The sequence below is a fragment of the Eublepharis macularius genome, chromosome 4, assembly GCF_028583425.1.
Source record: "Eublepharis macularius isolate TG4126 chromosome 4, MPM_Emac_v1.0, whole genome shotgun sequence".
NCBI lineage: Eukaryota > Metazoa > Chordata > Lepidosauria > Squamata > Eublepharidae > Eublepharis > Eublepharis macularius.
In genome coordinates, this window is record NC_072793.1 from 104,534,303 (window position 1) to 104,557,332 (window position 23,030).

Here is a 23,030-nt window from a genome sequence, read left to right on the forward strand (position 1 = left end):
CTCCCGGCCCGCGGGGACTTGCGCGAGGAGCGCCAACTGCGCGCGGAGTTGGCAGCGCCACCGCAGCCGCAGCGACTCCGGCTCGTCCATCTGAGCGAAGCGCTCGCCGCTCGCTCTCGCCCCCTCCCCAGCGCTGCGCTCCGCCTGCTCGCCTGCCTGCCTGGCTGCCGCTGTTTCCACTGCTGCCGCCCTCCCTCGCCGTCTCCCGCATCAAACTTCGGGAGCCGAAAAAAGCCTCTCAGGCTGCCGGGCAGGCGGCAAAACGCGCCCAGCAGCTGCGCCGGGCGCCGCCCTCCCCAGAAGGGCACACATCCCGCGCCCGCCTTACCTGCGGGGAGTTTTTCCAGCCCTGCGCCGCTGCCGGGGCTCAGGCTAGGCTCGCCGGCGCTCCGCTCACCGCCTCATTCCAATATGGCACGGCCGGCCGAGCGCATGCGCCCGCCGTCACTCTCCCCGTCCCCTCCCCTCGCTCCTGGCTTTTTGGGCGCTCGCACACACTCCCTCGCGCTCGGACGCGCTGAGCCCTGGCACCGGCAGGGGACGGGCACCTGGCGCGGGCCTCGCACTCGGCCCCCGCGGGACGGCAGGGCGACGGCCCAGCTCGCCCCTCCAGCGCTCGGAGGCGGCGCGCGCCCCCGCCCGTCGCAGCGCCACCCTTTCCCCGAGGAGTTACCGCGGGGCGCGCACCTGCCTCAAGTTCTTACGCGCGCAATTGGGGAGGGTGCTCAGCCGCTCAGCTCCAGCCGGGCACGGGGATGTGCGGAGGCAGCGGGTGCGGAGAGAGAGGGAGAACGCACACCACCCTCCTGTGTGTTGGAATGAATCGGGAGCGAGGCGCTGGAGGACTTGAGGGAGAGGCAGGCGGCGTTCAGCTCTCCATCCAATGCGCCTGCCGGCCTTGGAAAACCGGGAACAACTTGAGCCTCTTTACTTGCAAGAAGGACAGGCTACCGCCAGGACTAGACCAACTAAAGCGCAATTAACATCGAGCCACGCTGTCTCCCTCGATTGCCAACTTGATTTTCTGAAAGAACTCCGACTTCCTCTCTTCTTCCGCCGCCCCCCCCCCGCGGAGTGCTTGGTGGGTCATCCTACAGAAAGCTACACCCCCTCCCCACTTGGCTTAGCCAGCTTCCCGCGACCTGGCTCGGATCCTGCAGCCCACTCCGCCCTCCCCCGCCTTGCCTTGCTTGCCTTTTCCCCTCCCCCCCAGCAAAAGATGTAGGACGGAAACGCGGCCCAAGTGCATGCAGACTGGAGGGGATGGCGGCAAAAGAGGCGGCTGCCACGGTTATGCCTTTACAGGCGGGATGAATTAAAACACCCTGAGCCCACATTAATATATATTGAAAAAAATAGATGGGGAAAGAAAGGGAAAGGATTGTGCAACACCAAGAACCTCATGACCGTGCGCCTGTGCAATCAGAGAAGAGTAATAAAAGCCGGCGAGTTCCACGCAGCTTAAAGGCGACAGGAGGGGAATGGGGGGGGGGCACCGCTCCATTTAGCCAGGAGCCAAAGGGATGCTTGCAAGAAAATAACCTGGCTTTGTGGTGGGGAAACCAATCTGATTTCCAAAGGCCTCCCTCCACGGGTGATCGCTCCCTTCCTGAGCAAGGCGTAGCCATGCACCACGACGCCGGGTTTTCGAAAAGGCTCCAGACCTATTTACTGTAGACCTCTGGCATACATCTACACTCGGTTTTGTTGGTGGTGTTAACCCGTTCCGTCCACGGAAACGTCCCCGTTGGTATGTCAGGATTTCAATGTCTACCAAACACTGCTCGGCTTATTCCTCGTGTTGCAGACACCAGTTGCTAGCGTATGGAAATAAAGCGGTCAGCGTGCAGAAAAGTCAGATGGAACTCGACAAACAATCGTCCTGGGTCTTGGACGGAAGCAAAGGGATGCGCCGAGGAATACATGTAGATCAAATGCTACGAGATCTCCAGCCTGGAAGGACGGGTGTGCAAAGCAAAAGCGACTCCTAAATCGGACTCTGTCAAATTGTCGCCCTGTGGGTCGGATCGGGGCAGCTGAGCCCGTCCAAACAGGCGGGGATCAGGTCGAACAACCAACTGACTTCCCCCGGTTCCAAGGCACGTGCTGACCAACTGAGCGGCCGCGCCTGGCAAATGTAACGGGAGACTTTGTTGGGTTGGGGATCGCTTTGGAAACTTGAAAAAAAAAACGCAGATCGCTCGACCAAGGCATGGCTGCATTATTTCGATCGTGTAAATTTTATTGCTCATTTGAAATTATGCTTAATAGGCATAAAATCCCTTCGATGTGAAAATAATAATTGACAGAGCGCCGAGGAATACATGGGGCATCTCCTATTCTCACGCTGACCAACGTTGTAAGGCATTCTTATTGAAGAAGGAAGAGGATACTGCCTTACAAGGATTAAGGAATAATCTCCTTCCCAGTCTGCTTTCTTCTTAGCAAAAAAAGAAAAGCTAAAAGTGAGGTGCAGTCTGCATACAGTGAATTTCTCTGCCTAAAATGAAAAGACCAATAAGCAACTTTGGAAAGCAAAATGTCTCGTCAGACCACTAGAGGGCGGTCCCTTCATGTGCTTTGCAGAGGGAAGTAATAAACGAAACATCCTGGAATGCAGTTTCTAAGGCTGCAGCCCTGTGCAGGCACTTCCCCAGGACTGAGCCCAGCGAACTAAGTGGGATTTACTTCCGAGTAAACATGGATATAATTGGGCTGTAGCGTGTCTGCTATCCCGTAAACTGATTTGTCAGCCCTTGACGTCCTAAGAAAAAGCACTCTGAGCAAAACATTAAAAAAATACAAAAACAGAACCACAAGTGGAAACTTAACCAATTAAAAATATGAAATTTAAATGTTAGAGATGTAACACTGTAAAGACTGCTTGTCTCATTATCTTTGATTCAAAATATCTTAACAAAAAGTATTTTGCATCATTGTAGTTAGAAAGTTGATAATTGAGGGTTGACTTGCAAATCATCGTTATGTAGTAAATTGTGAACGTGTAATTATTTCAATGTGTTGTTAGTTTTTCATTGGTATGTAATTTTTAAAATAATTTCTTCAAACTAATTTCAATGAATTTTTCTTTCAGTTAAGCTTACAGTCTTAAAATCTTTATTTGAACACAATGAGCATTGCTTCTAACTTTCATATGGTAAGGATTGGGCTAAACTCTTATTTATGCAGATTAAATTAATATTTTTAAAAATCTAATATCCTTGATATTTTATTTCCTCTCTCTGGGCAGACTTCCCTCCTATTTTTATACTACATATGCTCATTTGGCATTTTCATTCCCTTTTCCTTCATTAATGATAACAAGTTGTAATCTCTTCAGTAAAAATGAATGTGCAGACTTCTCTAGAAATGCGCCAAATGTTCTTCTTCCAAGGCTGTGAAGAACATATTTAGCAGAAACTGATTAGCAGAGCTAATTATTTTAAGTGACTAGAAAGTGTCTCATTTCTCTTAACTCTGCAGGCCTGAAGTACGTTAGATAACAGAACATCCACAGAAGCTTTGGTCTTTCTCTTATATTAATGCTCTTTCTTGGAGATAACATGCTTATTGCTTTTCAGGGCACAGGCATCATTTTGGGCTGTAGGCTGACATAAACATTTTGAGCAATCCTCAGTTGTGTTCAGGTATCTGCAGGTCTCACTTTGAGAAGGTCTTGTGGTGGTTGGTGGTGTTGGAGCTCGTCCAGGGCTGCTGGAGCTGTTCCTTCTAGTGCTGCTAGGGTACCATAAGAAACCACAAACCACATGGGAGAAGCCCATTCTACCACTTTTCTCTAGGCCAGCTGAACTAACATTGGTGTGGATATGTGCTGGTGGGGTGTGTGCAAAGGAGCAGAGCTGCTACATTTCCCACACAGCTGGAGTAATGGACCTAAGACAGTTCTGCACCCTAGATAAGCAGGGCAGGCTCGCGTAAGAAACCATTGTACAACCTCTGCTCCTTTTCCATGTGGACTCTGTACTCACTGCGTCCTTCAAGTGCATGGCATCCTGCATCTTGGAGTCTAAATCCTCTAATGCAGAAATTCTAATGGATGGGCATGCTGCCATGCAGCACATTCAGCACAAAAACTGCATCTGAGTGTGGCGTTATCACTGTGGCGGGAGGGTGTGTGTGTTAGAGCTTGCTGGTTTATGAGAGGTTGCTCCATACCTTAGGCTGTCTTTCAGGGCACAAGATTGCAAGCAAAAGTGTTTTAGACATGATACACAAAATGAGATATAATGGTTCCTGAGAGCCAGGGTGGGGTATAGGTTACAGTGTCAGACAGGGACCGAGGAGGTGCAGCTTCATATCTCCATTCAGCCATGGAGCTAATTGGGTGACCTTAAGCTAGGTGACACTCTTGGCCTTGCTACTACATGAGGTCATCAAATGGAGAAGGGGAGAACCATGAATACCACCTTGGAGGACGGGTAAGATAAGAATGTAACATAAGCTCTAAGCTATTGTGGAAGTCCTCAGGATTAAAGAAGATGATGCTCCTTCAGAAGAATATAAGCAACAGGACATAGATGGAACCTAATCCTAGCTAAAAAGTAGAACCAGATAACACAATAGTCCAACTGAAAGCCTGATTTAAGATTGCCATTCTCGATGGGGACAGGCGACTAATGCAGGTATTAAGCAACAAGGTTTGGAGTGTGGGACAGGATTTAGAACTGAAAGGCTATGTCATGCCTACTAGGCTCTGGTTATACTCTTTTAGCCATGGTTTGTGCCGCCACAGCTAATTCAGGGACACACGTGCAGAGCAATAAGATAGTACAATAAGATAGATTGTACTGCTTGAGACTGCAGGCAGTGAACTCCAGTTTGGAAAGTTCCTGCAACAACAACAAAACCCCCAGATACATTCAAATAGAAAACTAGCATTGCAGAGAGAAAGATGCTTTCCTCTTTCTTAGCTTGCTGGGCTGCTTTTCATTTTGTAGGGAGTTCTTAATGTAGGGAAGCATTCCACAATGTGGCTCTCCATGGCCCTTCGCCTGCCATCTGATATAATAGAGTTCATTCTATCACCTCAGGTGTCTGCTGCCTCATTATAGAAGTGAGCAGTTGCAACTGCATTCTTAAAGCTAGTGATGCAGTGATGGAAGTCAGTGGGACTCCTGCTCTGAGGAGTGGGTTGTTCATTGAATTGTTAAAATGCCTATACACATGTAGTCCCTCTGCTAAAATTCTTTCTTTGATGCTGATAACATCTCACTGGAAAATCAACAATTTCCCTATTTAATCAAAGTTAGATTGCCCAGTAGTAGAGTAAAGCTAGTCACGCACGTACTTTTGTATGGCGTACTTTAGACGCTTGTGTTCAGTATGTTGCTGTGAAAAATCTAATGTGTCATTTAAATGTATTTATTCAATACACTCTATCCTAAAGCCCTTGGTAAGGGTTTTTAATATGCAGTTTCCCTCTCCTGTCATAGCACTTGATTTAAAATCTCCATCTCTCTTTGTTTCTGTTAGATATTGCTTAAATCATCTAATGCTACAGGGATGTGTGTCTTGCTGGCTAGTTTAATTCCAGATAACAACAGGTTCTGGGGGCTACCAAGTGACCTTTTCATTCTGTTCCTTCACTCTTCTTATTATCTTGAAGGTTTTATAAACTAGGGAAGTTGCTATAATCAGTGGCATACAAGCCACTTCATATTTCTGATATATTCCCCAGTAAGATGGAAATAAGTCCCACTGAAACCAATAGAACAAATTAGTGATGGATCAAGATGGGTAGCCATGTTAGTCTGTCTGTAGCAGTAGAAAAGGGCAAGAGTCCAGTTGCACTTATAAGACTAACAAAATTTGTGGAAGGGTATGAGCTTTTATGAGTCACAGCTCACTTCTTCAAATTAGTGATGGCAGACTGAAGTATGTATATGCAGGTCTAGATCCTGACTGCATGTATCTCAGGTGCCACAGTGTAGTGGGGCAGTCTTAGTGATTCTAGGATCCTGGGCAAAAGTCAAGGATGGGGTCCCACGATCACGGAATGTGGTAGGTGGAGCAACTTCAGGGCAGGGGCAATCAGCTATAGGATGGTCAGAGGGGGACCCTCACTACCATACAGCTGATTGCCTGCTGTATCCTGAGTGAAGCTGCCACCTGTCTTGACTCCAGAGGTGACAAAGGTCCATCCCTCTCCATCACCTCTGAAGTCACAGACATTGCAGCTTCAGGGCAGGAGCTGATGGCAGTCAGCTGTAGGGCAGTTGGAAGGGGTCCCTCTCACTTACCTCTTCTGTTTTGTCTAGGATTGAGCATGATGCCCCTCAGACTTTGCAGGACCCACCTCAAAGAGGGAGAGGAACTCAATGACCCATTGGCCTCCTGCTGCTGCTCTTGTCTGTCCTTCCTTTTCCAGAGCGCAACAGCAAAGGGTGGATGGCTGGGGACATTGAGTGTGCTTCCAGGTCAACCAGAAATGATGAAGGCCCAGTACAAGGTGTGTCTGCCAGCTTATGGGCAGGGGCCTCTGTTTTCAGGCAGAGGCAGACGTGGGTGGCCAAGACAGGCAGCCGTGCCCTCTTTCAGCCTCTCACAGGGAGGGTTTCTTTGTGAAAGGCTGTCAAGCCATACTGAGCAGGTGCTGTCTGGGATGGCCCTCACCATCAGCAGCTGCAGAAAGGCCAGCAGGGGCAGGCCATTGCAGCTGGGTGGTTGGAACCCTAATTGCCCCAGTTGCCCCATAGCTAAAACCGCCCTAGCATTTTATTCAATTGGGCTCACTCCCAGTCAAGTCTACTTAGGCTTGCAATTGTGGTCATGACTAGGTAGTTGGTTCAGGGCTACAGCAGGCCTGTACACATGACATAGCTGTGTATACTACCAATATCACCCATTCACAAGCTTACAGTGCATTCACATACAATTTGTGTACAGCATAAACTTGATTTTCTGTATGTGTGCACTTAATAATTATGTTACCTTCAACACATGTACAGCTGAAGTTGTCGTTGGAACTGCATAGTTATCCAGGTACTGCTCTCCGGTTTGATTTGTAAAGTGAATATGTGATGGCTCTTTCTTACCTTCCTAAGTACTTCTACCAAAAAGCCTTCTCCACTATTCCCTCTTACAAAGGAAACCCATACTGCTAAGGCTTCCCTAAACATTCCAATGACTGTGAAACAATAGAAAAGTACACATAAAAGTTTGCAGGATTCCTCTCCTCCAAAAAATGATGACAAAAGTGAACAATTATCAGTACTCAAAATTATTAGGATCCTTATCCAATTATAAAATTATATATCTGAAATTAAAAATATGACTTCGTCGTGGACAAGTAGGATTGCCAGCCTCCAGCTGGGGCCAGGAAATCTTCCGGAATTACAGGTGATCTCGAAGCACTAGACATGAGTTCCCTTGGAAAAAATGGCTGCTTTGGAAGCAGCCATGGCATTATATCCCACTGAGGTCCCTTCCCTCCTCAAACCCTGCCCTCCCCTGGCTGCAACCCCCAAATCTCCAAGAATTCCCCAGCCTACATTTGGCAAACCTAAGTGGAGAACTGTGGCCAGGCTCAGATCACATGCTTTTTAGTGGTGATTCAGTCTTTTAAATATCTTTTTATATCTTAATCAGCATTCACTACAAAAGGATTTTATTTTTCAGTTAAAGGGTGGGGGGAAATTATTAGCTCAGTCAATAAATGGTGTGAAAAAGTTCCAAAAACAGAGAAAGGAAGGGTGAGGCTCTTCAGCAGTCAGAGAACAGGATGTTTTTACCCCCTAATGCTCCCTCTCTCTTTCCACAAGCCAGCCCACCACTGCCTTCCTGTCTGCACATGCGTCGATTGTCCCACATAGAAATCCCCGTTTCTTTTTCACTTTAGCCAACCAAGGCACAAAATAAATTAAACACTTTCAGCAAATCACTGGCAGTTTTCAATAAAAGGCTGGATGAATATTTGTCAGGGATGCTTTAGGCTCCTCCTGCATTGGGCAAAACAGCAAAATAAATAGCAAAAGCTGACTTTATCATTTAAGGTAGTAAGTTTTAGTGTGTGGCAGGGAGGATGGAGGGTAGAGGCAGAACTCAGGATCTTCCATTAGCTGGAACTCACTGTGTCAGCTTAAGAACAGTTAAGAGAAGGTGTATTTAAGGGAACAGCAGAACATGTCTTTCTCCATCCAAGCCTGGTCTTTGATTTGAGCATCCCCCACCCCGGTAACCTAAAACCTCCCTTTTAGTGTGCCATATATCATCTCCCTCACTGTATGAAAGTATGTGATTCCAGCTGACCACAAAATAGATGCTACTTTGAGAAGCAAGGAACTTGGCTTTTTGGCAGCTTTTTGCAAGCAGGCACATGCAAGAGGGGATAGCCCTCTGGGAAATCTAGCATTAGTTTAACATTTGCAATATAATAATGAGGAAAGGTCTGCTTCTCTTCAGCTGTGAAGTGAGCAGATGTCTTCTGCCAGAATCAGAATACTTGGGTGTACCTGAAGGCAGTGAAGGTTCAGAAAGGCCAGTTCTCAATTGCCTGGAGAGGACACCTTCAGTGATGTCACACTATTTATACTGAAATCCTCCAAAGAGGAACTCCAGTCTAAGCCCACTGATTTCTATATTCTTAGACTGGAATAACTCTGCTTAGAATTTCACTGTCAGAACCTCACTGAAAAAGTTGCATATAGTCATATCCCACTCTCAGGGACTCTAGGTACTAAATTAGGTACTTAACAGCCTGAAGCTTGGACCCGTGCTGATGTGCTTCCATGAATTGAGCGTGCTAAGGCCTCCAAGTAGTCTTCAGACATAGAAAGAGGTAAGGACGAGTTGTATGAAGCCCAGCAACCAACTAGCAATACGGAGTTCAGGCTGCCATGTATGAAGTTCTTCAAAAATCCTGCTCTCTCCTTCCAGCAGGGGTGAGGTGGATGGCAACCAGAGACAGGGCTTTTCCAGCAGTGGCACCTCCCCTGCAGAATCCTTTCTTCCTTGAGGCCTACTGTATTCTCTTTTAGGCACCAGGCCAAAACATATATTTTAACCTGGGCTTTTAATTAAGGGATTGATATTTCAAAATTGTTTTTATAGCCTGCTTCTGGCCTAAGAACTGTTTTACTAGGATCAGTTTAGACTGTTAAATGTTTTATGCTGTTTCATGCCTTTTCTGGCTTTGTTATGGTTTGTTAAACCAAATGACTTTAAGTTGGTTTTTTTTGTTTTGTTTTTTTAAATTTTACCATACTTTGAGCAGATCTCTGGAGAGGTGGCATATAAATAAGTAAAATAAATAAATAAATAAATAAATAAATAAGGCTGTCCCTCAATTAACGAAGCTTAGTATAAATGTTAGGCAAACACTGAACTACTATCTTTGACTCATCAAGAGAAGAATCAGACTGTTGCTGCCCAGTAACTGATCTCATCCTGACCTGGATGGCCCAGACTAGCCTGATCTCATCAGATCTCAGAAGCTAGGTAGGGTTGGCACTTGTTAGTGCTTGAATAATAGACCACCAAGGAAATCCAGGGTTGCTATGCAGAGGCAGGCAATGGCAAACCACCTCTGAATGTCTCTGGCCTTGAAAATCCTATGAGCTTGCCATAAATTGATTGTAACTTGATGGCACTTTACACACACAACTGATCTTAGGAAAGCATAGCTTGAAAATGCACACTTCCCATCTAGATTTGGTACAGCTGTCCATGATTCTGGCCTGACTAAAGCTGCATCAAAAGGACACTTTCAGTAATGAGAAACAAAGATAAGCATATCTTAATTGTAATCCCATTGCATAACCTAGTGAAACTTCTGCCACAAGCTCAATTACAGAAGATGGTTTCCCCCACTGGCACCTTTTTCTTTGTTGCTGAAGTTGTTTAAGCATTCTGATAGCTTGCTGGTTTATTGCTATGAGCAGCAGCATTACATAACAAAGCCATGCACAGTGTAATGCAGCACAGATAGCATCAAGCTCCAAGAATCTTACTTTAATAGCCTGCTTATTTACTCCTAGGCCAGCATGCTGAAATGTAACAAGAGATTTGACTGTGGTTAAAACAGATGAGGGATTTTTTTTTCCTTCTTGGATTTGGACCTTGTTACTGGAAATACAGAGGAAAGAAGAGGACATGTTCCCCTCTGCCCCAAGAGCTTCAGCAGCAGTCATGCATGCAGGCATGGCGGCTGTGTTGCTACTTATCTAACGAGCATGTGGAGTAGCTCAAAATGGTTACTGTGTGCACTGGAGATAGAGGGATGCTGTTAAGTCGTCACTGCACGTACAGTGTATGAGCAGCAGAGTACAGGCAGTGCCTGTGCTGCAGAATAAGCAATTCTGAGGGAGGAGCAATCAGCCCAGCATGATCATTGTCTTCAGCCGCTGATATTATTCTGACCCTACAGCAGTCACACCTCAGCATTCTCCCTGACTTTGCAGGCCTTTCAGACCAACCATTTGATAAACAGAAATGAAGAGACTTGTCATTTCATTTGGTTGAAGCAACGAGGTTCTAATTAGTTGTTTTCATAGTCAGATTTTTGAGCTCTGAGTTTATTTGCTCCATGATGATGGCAAGGCTAGAATTTTAATGCTAGTTCCATGTTATATCATCCCACCAAATAGTAACCATACTTTCCTTTTTTATTTTAAAATAAATACTGGAGAAATAAAATGAGAAATTTTCCTGACAGGGCTGCCATTTTCTTGCTTTTTAGGACATTTGTTACTGCTTAATTTTCTTGTAGGATCTTGAAAATATCCAAAGACTCAGGAGATGAATGTGGTCTTTCTATTACGTTTCACACAGAGAGAGAGAGAGAGAGAGAGAGAGGGAGGGAGGGAGGGAGGGAGGGAGGGTTAAGGAATGAGGATAACTAGGCACTTTCACAAATGATGAAATTCTCTAAAGTTGCAAAGGGCTCCACAAAAGGAACATACATAAGGAAGATAAAGAATAAAATTCTTTTAACTCTCTGGAGTAGCACAACAGTCCTACTACAGCAGTAACTTTTGTTCTTATGCCTTGCTCACACTGCAGGAGAGTTTGTGGGAATGAAATTGACTGAGCCCAATGGAGACAAAGGGGGTGTGTCACTCGTAGCAAATAGTCATATCTGTGAGCCAACCCCTGAGATATGGATGCTCCTGTGAAGCTGTTAAGACCAGAACTTCACACAGCAAAGCCAGATTTTACAAATCTAAATGCAAATTCTGTAGCAGGGCAAATTGTGCAAATAAAAAAACCCCAAATAACTTCCTTGCATTATACACCTGCTAAGTATTCACATGTAATAAATATAACTTTGCAATCCCTGGTGACATTGAAATTAATTAGCTAGTATACTTCATGGTTTAACAAACAAACCTCTTAACCATCCCCATACTAGGAATTTTTCCTTATGTTTCCTTATGTTTCAGCAAGATTGTATCAAGGCTATTCCATTTTTCTGTTTGCACCAACCTTGCAACATCAGCATTAGCATTAACTAGCTCATAAACCTCTTTCCAAAAGACATTCAGTGGAATAGCTCACGAAGCTAGCCTGAATATTGATTTAACAGCCAAAGTGAATAGCTAATTAACTACAGTTCTTAATAAGTCATGATATATAATATAACAGATTATGTATTCAGACCTGTTTATCAGGTTGCAAGTGTAGAGAATGACTTCTGTAGCCTAAATGCTGTTTTGCAAATCACTTTCAATAGAAGGACCTTGGATATACTTTCAAAAACAACAAGCATTCTTTTTGCTCCATATAGATAGAATATATGGTGTTTACCACCTGAAATTACTGGGAGAGATTGTCAAAAGACTTGTACACTGTCATCAGCATGGCTATACCATAATGTAATGGTTCAGAAAGAAGCTTTAATAGAGGGGAAAGCACTGTAGACTATATGAACATGTACAATATGAACTATCTGTTGCTGTATGTATTATCCTTTGTAGTTTCTGCCTTATGTAATATGTCATATTAATACTTATACTTCGTTTCAGCTTTATTTCAGATTTATACTTGATTTTAGATTTTTGCAATCCTACTCTTATTACATTGTTTATTGGATATCCCATCCTGTTGATTGCATTAACTTGCTCTGTGCAGTCTTCATTGAGTCTCAGCGACAAAGGTGGCCTATAAAAAAATAAATAACATTAAAATTATGTGATCTATCTATGTTGCTTTTTAACATTTTAAATATATAGTTTTGTTGCTATTTTTATTCCTGCTTTTATTCTCATGATGATTATTGTAACTCTGCTTAGGATGGCACTGTTACTCTCAGTAAGTATGGTTCAGGTTGCTGCCTTAGGCTGGATTTACTAACCCTTAGTCTCCAGAGTTACAAAGTGGGGTTATTCCAAAAGGACTGGGAATCTAATTGGCAGAAGATTTAGGAAATTAATACCTTTTCTTGTTCTTCTTGATTGGAAAATGGACGGAGAGTATTTTAGGTATGGAGATTAAGATTCTCAGGTTCATCAAACGATGTGAAACCCAAGAGTCACACAGAGCTAATATTTTATGCAAGTATTTCAAGCTGAAGCATAAGATCACCTCATATAGTTCCGGAATTGGGAGTTCATGGCTGAAATAGATTTAATGTCAGGATAACACCTTTTAAACCATTAACTAAAGGGTTTGCATGATGAAGTGTGTCGAAGGCGCACAGATCTCAGTAAAAAGAAGTTGGCAACTTGGGGAACAAATAATGCTCCAGAGTAGATAATAGGACTAGGGCTAGGCTAAAGATACAGGAGTCCTGCTAGGAAATTAGAGCAACCTGGCTTGCTCTAGGTAATCATGGGCTCAATAAATGTAAAATGGATTAAATGCCCAAAGCACATTTCCTGTCTATAATTTTCAAATAGATCATAATTCTAAACTAGACTTCCCCTTTCTTTCTTAAAACAGCTTCATTCACAAGAACACGGCCATTGCGTTGCTCCCACAGGAGGGCTGTGCTATTATGTCAGGTAGCGAAGATCTGTGTAAAGCTTCAGCTCTCCATGGGATGCTTCTTCTGCTGGCTAAGAATTCTGCCCTTTGAGTGGGGAAAATAAGGGATTACTCCCTTCTCCTGTTTGGCAGAAACTGTATATACAGATAAGTAAGGCTTTTCTTTCAGTTGTTATATTTTGTACATGTAGGAGAAAATGCAGCTGTATAAATCTAGTCCACGGATGCTAAAGGACCTCTGAGTCAAATGCTGATGTGATTAAAGATTGTTCTGACAATACAGCTGGTACAGCATGTGAGCCAAAGAGGAAATGGACTTATATAGTACAATAATTTTGTGCATACTGATTGCTAACTCCATTGGTTTATGTAGGTGTTATTTAACTGGTATTTGAGTACTTAGCCATACTGGTGCTCTTTTTAATTAAAAGAGGAAAACGAAGGTTTTGTTCATGCCATTTAAAATGTATTTAAGAAAAGTGGACTAAAGTTAAGTAATTGGATTTAGTCATCAGCTCTGAAAGGTTGACTGCAAAGGGGGAGTACAAAGCAACAGGGATCCAACAAAGGTCAAATGAAGTCTCTCTTTCAATAAGGCTTCTGGGAGAGAGCAAATAATTGGTGGTAGGAAAACAATCAGGGTTTGCATCCATTGGAAGAAAATCAGCTGGAAAAAAAAGAATAGGAAACATGAGTTTCGGGGGTGTAATTCTTCAGTGCTCGGCATAAATGGGTAGATTTCGTTCACAGTCTACTTAAGTCAAAACTTTTAGATCTGCCCAGTTCTGTTTCATTGACTAAACTGAGATGAGCCTACCTACTTTTGACTTAATTAATAACAGCAGCACAAATGGAGTGTCCAATTCTGTCCTTTATAATATACAGAGTGTAGGCCATAGACAGACACCTTTAAACAGATGTCTTTTCCATTATGCTCACCATAGTAACCCGAACTTAAGAAAGTATTAAGGACTGTGTGAACCTCTTAGCATAGTGACTGACAATGCAACCCTAAAGAGTTGGGGGAAATAGGTCTCCCACTATAGTGGGAAACCTTCTGGCACAGGCCCCCTGTTTCTTGCTGCTGTTTCACAGGCTGGTAGGGGGAAATGAAGGGGTCTCATGTCACTTCCAGCATGAAACTGGAAGTGACATCATTGCATTGGGGAAAGCTCTGGGATTCACCCCCAAACTCCTGCCTGGGACAAATCCTAGATCTTTGCTCAATGCAATGACATCACTCCTCTCTGGTGCAAATCCTAGAGCACTGCCTGATGCAAAGATATCACTTCCAGTTTTGCACCAGTAATGATACTATGCATTGGCACAACACCAGTAAGCCAGCTGCAGCTGCCAACCCTGCTAGAGAGAGTTATACCCTTCTAGAGTTATACCCTTCTAAGTTCAGTGGACTTAGAAGGGTGTAATTCTGCTTAGGATTGCATTATAAACGTGTCATTAAGCATATACTACATACAGCACAATCCCAAGCATGTTTACTTAAGAATCGAATATCACTTACATACTAGACTTGTGCATTTGAACTTGTTTCATATTTTTTTAATTAACTCCAAAAAGGACAGTTTCATTACTGGATTAATAATAATATAATAATAACATTCGATTTATATACCATCATTCAGGACAACTTAATGCCCATTCAGAGCGGTTTACAAAGTATGCCATTATTATCCCCACAATAAACACCCTGTGAGGTGGGTGGGGCTGAGAGAGCTCCTAGAAGCTGTGACTGACCCAAGGTCACCCAGCTGGCTTCAAGTGGAGGGTTAGTGAATCAAACCCGGCTCTCCAGATTAGAGTCCCATGCTCTTAGCCACTACACCAAACTGGCTTGTTTCGTATGAGTTTTATAGGATTTTATAGGATTGTTTCCTATGGTTTTTTTCCTTGATTCTTTCATTATTCTTGTTTCATTTTCCTAAAATGAGACACTGCAGGATAATAGCCCAAGGAAGAGGCAGACTGAAAAGACAAGGTGGCTTAAGGAGGACAAGGCATCTGGGCAGGCAGGCAGCAGACAGACTTACTTGGACAGGGGATAAGGTCGAAAAGCAGCAAGGAAGTAGAAGGATGCAGACTGCAAGGAGAAATTTGGCACAGTAGGGCAACCCTGGGAACTTGCCTTTGCTCTGCTGGGGATTTACATATACTAAAGGGCTATGTGTATTAATGACTACATGTTAAATTTCCCCAAAGAGCAAAGAGCAGAAACATAGCCTTTAGTCTTGTGTGTCACAATAAATGTTTGTTGTTATAAATTAATTGTATATCTAATAGATAAACAATATTTACAAAACAAAACAGAACATCTAAGGAAAACAAAACAAATAAATTACTGAAATACCTGTTTCCAGTTTGTCTTTTTTAGGTCTACTGTGTCCGTCACAGAAACAAAAAGCAGTCTGTCTCTTCTCTGATACTGTGGTGCAAAATTGTTGTAAAGCTGCCATAATGTACACTGCTGCCATAAGCATACTGCTGGAAAAAGTGATAAGACACAACAATGATTCTTCCTGCAGTTTCAAGTAGCACAGCCCAGGCATCTTGGTGAAAATGAGGCCTCTAGTATCTTGAATGGCTCTATTCTGAATCCGCGTATTTAAGAAATATAGTAAGGAGTGGTGTGTGGATGAAGAGGGTTGTTCATGTGATTTCTCACGAAACATTCTTGTTCTGTTATTTTAAGTTCTGGGCAACTTCCTGTCTTTCTTTCACTTTGTATTCTTTCACTCTGCTTCTATTCATTTATTTCAAATGCATCTTGCTGAAAGCTTTAGAGTTGTGCAATGTGCACTGGTCCACAGAGGTTTCTGTGTGTTCCCATCCATACAGTATGGCTGCAAGGGTCTGAGAAAGAATGCACATTGCACACCACACAGTGGCTTTGATCCCTTCAAACAGACCTGTGTACAAAAGAGGTGTGTGTGTGGGGGGGGGGGAGGGTCCACCAATGCCCTCTCGCAGCAGCCTTCCAATTTCCCTATCATACTGTTCCTGAGGTTTCCCTGTCCCTCAGGAACAGCATTTAAGAGGGAATTTTTGGCAACAGTGTGAGGGGGTTGGGGGGGGGAGGTGTGAAGAAAGTAACATTCCACTAGTGGAAATCCTACCATCTGTAGTAAATTTCAAAGGCATCCAAGCCATAACCCTGTATTGCTGCCATTATTACATTACAGAGTGCTAACTCTTGAGCTGTACCAAGTTTTTGTGGATGCAAAAAGTTACAGGGCTCTGATTTATGGAAACCCCAAAGTGTTTGTCACATAGCACAGCAGAGTAGCAAAATGAGTGATGTAACTTCTGCCAAGAAGTCAAGCTCCATGCTTGGAAATCCCAGAAAATGTTCATTTAAACAGCATGTTCTATTTGGACCAGGAGCATGGCACAAATGAAGGAAATATTTAGTCTTCCCTCCACACATTTTCCTAACTTGGAACTTTAAAGTGGAGCTGGTATTTGCCCCTACAAATAATCACAAATAGCCCTGCCTGCCATTTTCATGATTTATTTACTCAATTGAAAAGATTTTCTTTCCATACAATTGTCTAAGGCGTCTAATACCGCTCAGAACAGTAACATATGCTATAATAAATATATTACATAAAATCAAATAAAGTTAAAACTAGAACCCATAGAATTCAGCATACTAATTAAGTGCTAAATTAATATCTTAACCTGGTGTCAAAATGATAACAAGAACTATACCGTGTGAGCTTCTTGGGGAAAATTGTTACATGGATGTGACCTCATCATTGAGAATGCCCTTTCTCAACTAGCCACCTGACAGGATAACCAGAGCAAGGCTTCCAAAGCAGATCTTAAATTACTGGTAGGATTATAGACAGTATTTAAAGCAAAAATGTTGGGAGTTTTAAGGGTTGCCAGCTCTAGTTTGAGAAATTCCTGGAGATTATGGGGCAGTACCTGCAAAAGGTGAAGTTTAGGGAGGAGAGGGAGCTCAGCAGGAATATGATACCATAGACTCTGCCCTCCAGTCTTGCCATTTCCTCCAGGAAAACTCATCACTGTGTTCTGGAGGCAAGATAATACTAGAAGAATTCCAGGCCCCACCTGGAGATTGGCAACCCTAAGTGATATGTCTGGTTTGAGCCTCAAGAGGTGAGTTTAGACAAGCCGCAGTCTTTCAGCCTCCAACTATAGTACTGCAATACTAACACTGATCTACCTTACAGAGTTGTTCTAAGGATTACTGTGGTAATGAGTGTGAAGAACATTAAGGCCCTCAGAACATTCTGTTACTCAGGAAGGGCACCAAAAATGTGAACGAGCTCTCTGTGATCCATTTCACATCTACCAGAGTAAAACCAACATCAATACAAAATTAAAATATTATTTATTTATTTAACCTTATTTATAGTCTGCCTTTCTCTCTGAGATTCTAGATCTCAGAATCTGCTGAGATAGATTCTAATATGCAATATTTGAAAATGGATGTTTAAGTATGCATTAAATATGCATTTGATAATCATAATTTGATAGTAATTAGGAGTTGAGCGTCTGATCTCATACAGCCTCATGATAAATATTCTCAATGGTTTGAAGACATTGGTTACCTGACAGACACAGCAGCATGTATATCCCAAATAACTAGACCTGAACTTCCATTGTCTTTCAGACTTTACGCCTCATGATAAATATCAGAGAACTTCTACTCATCCATCTCCCATGAGAAAGAGACAGGAATGCATACTGTTGGAATGGGACCAAAAGATCTGGGTAAGTAAACCCATTCTGGCATTAGGTGAATGTATTCTTTTCTTGCCTGTTTTATGACCCGAAACCTTGCGTATTACACATAATTCTACATCTGTGATATCACTTATCAGAGAACCTCAAGTCACTACATGAAAAAAGAAGAGTTCTAAATGATGACATGAAATATATTAGGTTTCCATTTGACAGGAAGATATGTACCATCAAACTAAAAACCAATAGTGGTTAAAATGGAAAGCAGCAGCAGGCATGCTGATATGTACCAATTCCATTCACTGCAGAAAAGAAAAAAGCAATAATCCTATAAGAACCAACTAAATTGTATACATGTATTAAACTGTATATAGTATAGATAAGGGAGATGGAGCAATGTTGATACAAAAATAAATAGGTGGGTCAAATGCAAAGGACAAAGGAGAACTATATTTTCTTGAATGGCAATGTGCTAGGAAGAGCTTGTCCGAAACTAACTTGTACAGAAGTGGAAAAGGGTTATTTTTCAAAATACTCACTGAGGAAAACATTTTATGCTGTTGTCCTAATATATATATATATATATATATATATATATATATATATATATATATATATATATATATATATCAATCACGTTCTGTAGAAAGCAGAAGAGGAGATAGTCAGACAGACTTTTTAAAACTGACTGAAATTTGTAAATGACCCCAAAAATAAGCCAACTGAAAAAGTCAAATTGGATGGCTAGAATTACTACCTTACTAGGCAAATCTCTTCCTGGTTGTTCCCTGGAGAAGATATCTGGAACTTGCAGTGCAACTCTAAGCAGAGTTCCATCCTCCAAAGCCTATTAATTTAAATGGCCTTAGAAAAGTGTAAGTCTGCATTGGATTGCTCTGTTAGTGTCGTACTAGAACGGCTGACACAAAGTGGACTCAAATAGCTTGGCTCTTGTGAAAACACGGTTGGGGAGCCAAAAGTAAACAGTTCCATGTTGTTGTGACAACATGGTTGGGGAAGTAAGATCCTATTTCCCTCTTTATGCACCCTAATCTAGATTGATCTATGGTTAGAAGAGGTGTGTGTGTGTGTGTGTGTGTGTGTGTGTGTGTGTGTGTGTGTGTGTGTGTGTGTGCGCGTGCATGTGTACATGGGCAGGGCAGCAAAAGTCATTACTCCAAAGTATCATTTTTTTTTAACTTATTGACCCATTAATTGAGGAAGGAGAAAGGGACCAAGAGGCTAACATTATCTGGGATGCAGGGTGAAATAATAGGGTGGAAGTAGAGAACATAACATACTTCAGATCAAGCACAAAAATTATTCCTTAATACCTATTAATCACCTTGACCTTCAATATGGCCTGTTAAAGTAATGTGCCTTTCAATAGTTTTTTATAAATAAGTTTTTGGAAGCATGACGTTTAAGTAAGAAAGTCTGTACTTTTCTGGAATTTAATGATAAATCAATATGTAAGCCTTCTAATACATTTGATAATTGGAAAAAAGAGACAACACTGCCCTCTAGAGGGAAGGTTTTTTACAGAGAGGCTAAGGAGTGGTTGCCTACCAAGGGGACAGTTTGAGGATGGCAGGTGGAAGTCCTGAGGGGAAGGAGTGAAGGATCTGAGGGAGGGAGATCCAAGAGGAGAGAGCCTGGAGAGTAGGAATGAAAAGGGAGGGGGGGTGAACCCTAAGAGACAGAGGGAAAGTGGTTGAGGTGTTTTCTCCCAAGGAAAATGATTTTAAAGAATCTCGAGAAAGGACAATCTGTAGTTCAGTGAGAAGGGCAGTTGGCAGAAAAGTGGCTATCTTCTGGCACAGACCTTTGATCCACAGTGTTTATAGGACTTCTGCTGCTGTTAGGAAAGGTTGTTTCACATAATCTATAAAAACAGACACCTTGCCAAACATCCAGACCTTCCTGGACTTCATGAGTAAGAGCCTGAAGATTAAAGAGACTTCTCCTTCCACCTCAACTTTGGGACTACTTAAGATATTTTATTATTAACAGTTTTGTTCAAAATTCTCAGTTCTAAGCCTCTTTTTCGCCACCTTTAAATAAATGCTATTTGTTTAAGTGCAGTTCGGGGTTGAGGGGGCATCCACACTCCTCTGACCAGTGACCTGGCCCTTTTTAGGCTATAAAAAAGGGTTACAAATACATGAAAGGTAAGAACAAATTCAGCGTAAAGTGTAAGCATATATTCATTGACAGTGTTACAAGCAGTAAAGAAAACTATGTGGAATTTTTTAAAGGGGGAAGGAAATGACCACTGATTACTTTAAAGGAAGAAATGTGCTACCTGTTAGTCAAAACAGAATTTTTTACAAGTCCTTTTCTTTGCAACATCCTAGTCATCTTGTGGAATCTGGTTCATGTTTTATTCATGACTTTCTGGATTCTTTGACCAAATTACAATGCTTAACTAAATTGGCACAGTGTTAACAGACCTCTTTAAAAATCCTCATGAACTCTTTTACAGGGAAAGATAACACAAAATGATATTGAAAAATAGCTTTTTTACATACTCAAGAGAAGCTATTTAATAACTGCAATAACACACTCAACTGTAATAACACACTCCAGTGATTTGATTATCACCAGATAAACACACTGCTTGGTTGGCTGAGTGCATCAGGTATAATGTACACAGTTGCAATGAACATGGTTATTTTAGGGCAAAGTATCTGCCTGTGTTGTGACAACATTACTTTGAGTATCAAAGGCTGTAAGAGAACAAACCTATTTGTTCAGTAATCACTGGTGTGTGCAATTCTCCCCCGCCCTTCTTGAACAGCCACAATAAAGGATTTAAAACATTAAAATCTCCTCAGTAAATCTTTTTCTCAAAATTCCTTTCCATAAATTGTCTTTAGTTTAATTTTGTCATGGCCTGCTATTTAAAGCATTTTCCTAAAATGTAACAAAGGGTAAGATTTTCTCAACATGGAAATGCAGTGATAGAGGAAAGTTTCAACTACTAACACAAAGGTGACAATCCTAGGCCTACTTTGGTTCTCCAGTACCTACTTATTTCCCTGACATTGCTTATATGATTTCACACACCAGAGCTACCAATAACTGAAAAGGCTGAATGAAAGATGAAATAATGAAAATTAAAATTAATGTAATTTCCTGAATCTTGTTTCAAATGTATTGAAAATAAATATTCTATTATAGAAACAAGAAGTTACAGCCCAATTGAATCTGGTACCCATATGGCCAAAGAAAATCAAATATCACCAGCTGCTTGTTATCTTGATCTACATGCTAAACCAACCAATGTATTGTCGAAGGCTTTCACGGCCGGAGAACGATGGTTGTTGTGGGTTTTCCGGGCTGTATTGCCGTGGTCTTGGCATTGTAGTTCCTGACGTTTCGCCAGCAGCTGTGGCTGGCATCTTCAGAGGTGTAGCACCAAAAGACAGAGATCTCTCAGTGTCACAGTGTGGAAAAGATGTTGGCAGGTCATTTGTATCTACTCAGGAGGGGTGGGGTTGAGCTGAGTCATCCTGTAAGAGTTTTCCCAGGGTGTGGAATGCTAATGGCGGGAGGCTTCACTGTATCCTGAGGAGGTTCTTTTGCATATGGATTGGTACTTGATGTGCTAATCTTCTCTGCAGGGCTATTGTCGGGTATTGTTAGCCTGGTGTTTTTCAGAACTGGAAACCATGCTCTGTTCATTCTTAAGGTTTCTTCTTTCCTGTTGAAGTTTTGCTTATGCTTGTGAATTTCAATGGCTTCCCTGTGCAGTCTGACAAAGTAGTTGGAAGTGTTGTCCAGTATTTTGGTGTCCTGGAATAAGATACTGTGCTGTTTGAGTTAGCATCCAGACAAGAATAAAAGAACATGAAAGACACTGCAGACTTGGACAATCTGAAAAATCAGCAGTGGCTGAACATAGCCTAACTCAAACAGGGCACAGTATCTTATTCCAGGACACCAAAATACTGGACAACACTTCCAACTACTTTGTCAGACTGCACAGGGAAGCCATTGAAATTCACAAGCATAAGCAAAACTTTAACAGGAAAGAAGAAACCTTAAGAATGAACAGAGCATGGTTTCCAGTTCTGAAAAACACCAGGCTAACAAAACACTCTATACTCGACAATAGCCCTGCAGAGAAGATTAGCACATCAAGCACCAATCCATATGCAAAAGAACCTCCTCAGGATACAGTGAAGCCTCCCGCCATTAGCATTCCACACCCTGAGAAACTCTTACAGGATGACTCAGCTCAACCCCACCCCTCCTGAGTAGATACAAATGACCTGCCAACATCTTTTCCACACTGTGACACTGAGAGATCTCTGTCTTTTGGTGCTACACCTCTGAAGATGCCAGCCACAGCTGCTGGCGAAACGTCAGGAACTACAAAGACCACGGCAATACAGCCCGGAAAACCCACAACAACCATAAACCAACCAAGTTGGTAATGAGACTTAATTAGAGCCAAGTTTTGATATAACCACAAATATTGCGGTTGAGCTACTCTAAATAGCAGGTAGGGAAACATTATTATACGTGCTAAATTGCCAGCATCAAAGTGAGACTGGTATTTCCATAGCTGCGTGACTATTGGACACACCAATCATGCACTGTAACTATGACAATTTGAAAGGGGTGCAGATTTTGCAAACCTTTGTCAGGGTCAGAAACTTTCCTCTCTTTTTGGTGATATTTCAAGGATTATTGAAAAAGGAATGCCTGTTTCCTGCTTAGAAAGCATTGCCCTGAATAGGCTTAGTTTGCCCTCAACTTCTTGATTGGTTCGGATCACCAATCTGACCACTGCAACAACTGTCCTAGGTCAAAGTTAGCTTCTTTTGCTCTCAGTGGTGTTAGAATGTAGCAGCCAGATCTGTTTGGCCACGTAATGTTATGCTGTCATGTTCCGTATATGCTCCATGTTTACCTAGGTTCATGAATTAATAATAGTATAATAATAACAACTGTGCTTATATACAATTCTTTTAGGCAATGTCCCACTCAGAGTGGTGAATGAAGGCAGTGTTATGATTATCCCCACAATACCATTGGAGAGCTGGGGCTAAGAGGAGTGGCTTTCTGAAGGCCACCTGCTGAGCTCATGGCAGTAGTGGGATTCAAACCAGCAGAGTCCTCCTGAGTCTGACTCACAGCCCAACCACTTAACCACTATTCTACACAGCAGTGAGGGAGAAATGGTGCTGGAGCAAGTAGATTAGGGGAACAGATTGCAAACAGGAGTGAAAAATCTCATCAGCATGCAAATCTCATCAGCAGGGTTTTCTGGGAACAATCCCCCACCCTGCCACCAAGGTGTAAGTATCAGAACTGAAACAGGAAAACGTTTGGTGCTGCATGGACTGCAA

At 42.5% G+C, this 23,030-nt stretch overlaps 1 protein-coding gene across 1 annotated transcript in view; it reads right to left on the minus strand.

Moving 5' to 3' along the window:
• Positions 1-388, minus strand: part of SFMBT1 (Scm like with four mbt domains 1) — a 143,562-nt gene extending 143,174 nt beyond the window's left edge. Inside the window, exon 1 of the mRNA XM_054978469.1 lies at positions 329-388. The gene's annotated coding sequence lies outside the window, so the exon portion shown is untranslated. The remainder of the gene's footprint in view (positions 1-328) is intronic.
• Between the last annotated feature and the right edge of the window lie 22,642 nt (positions 389-23,030).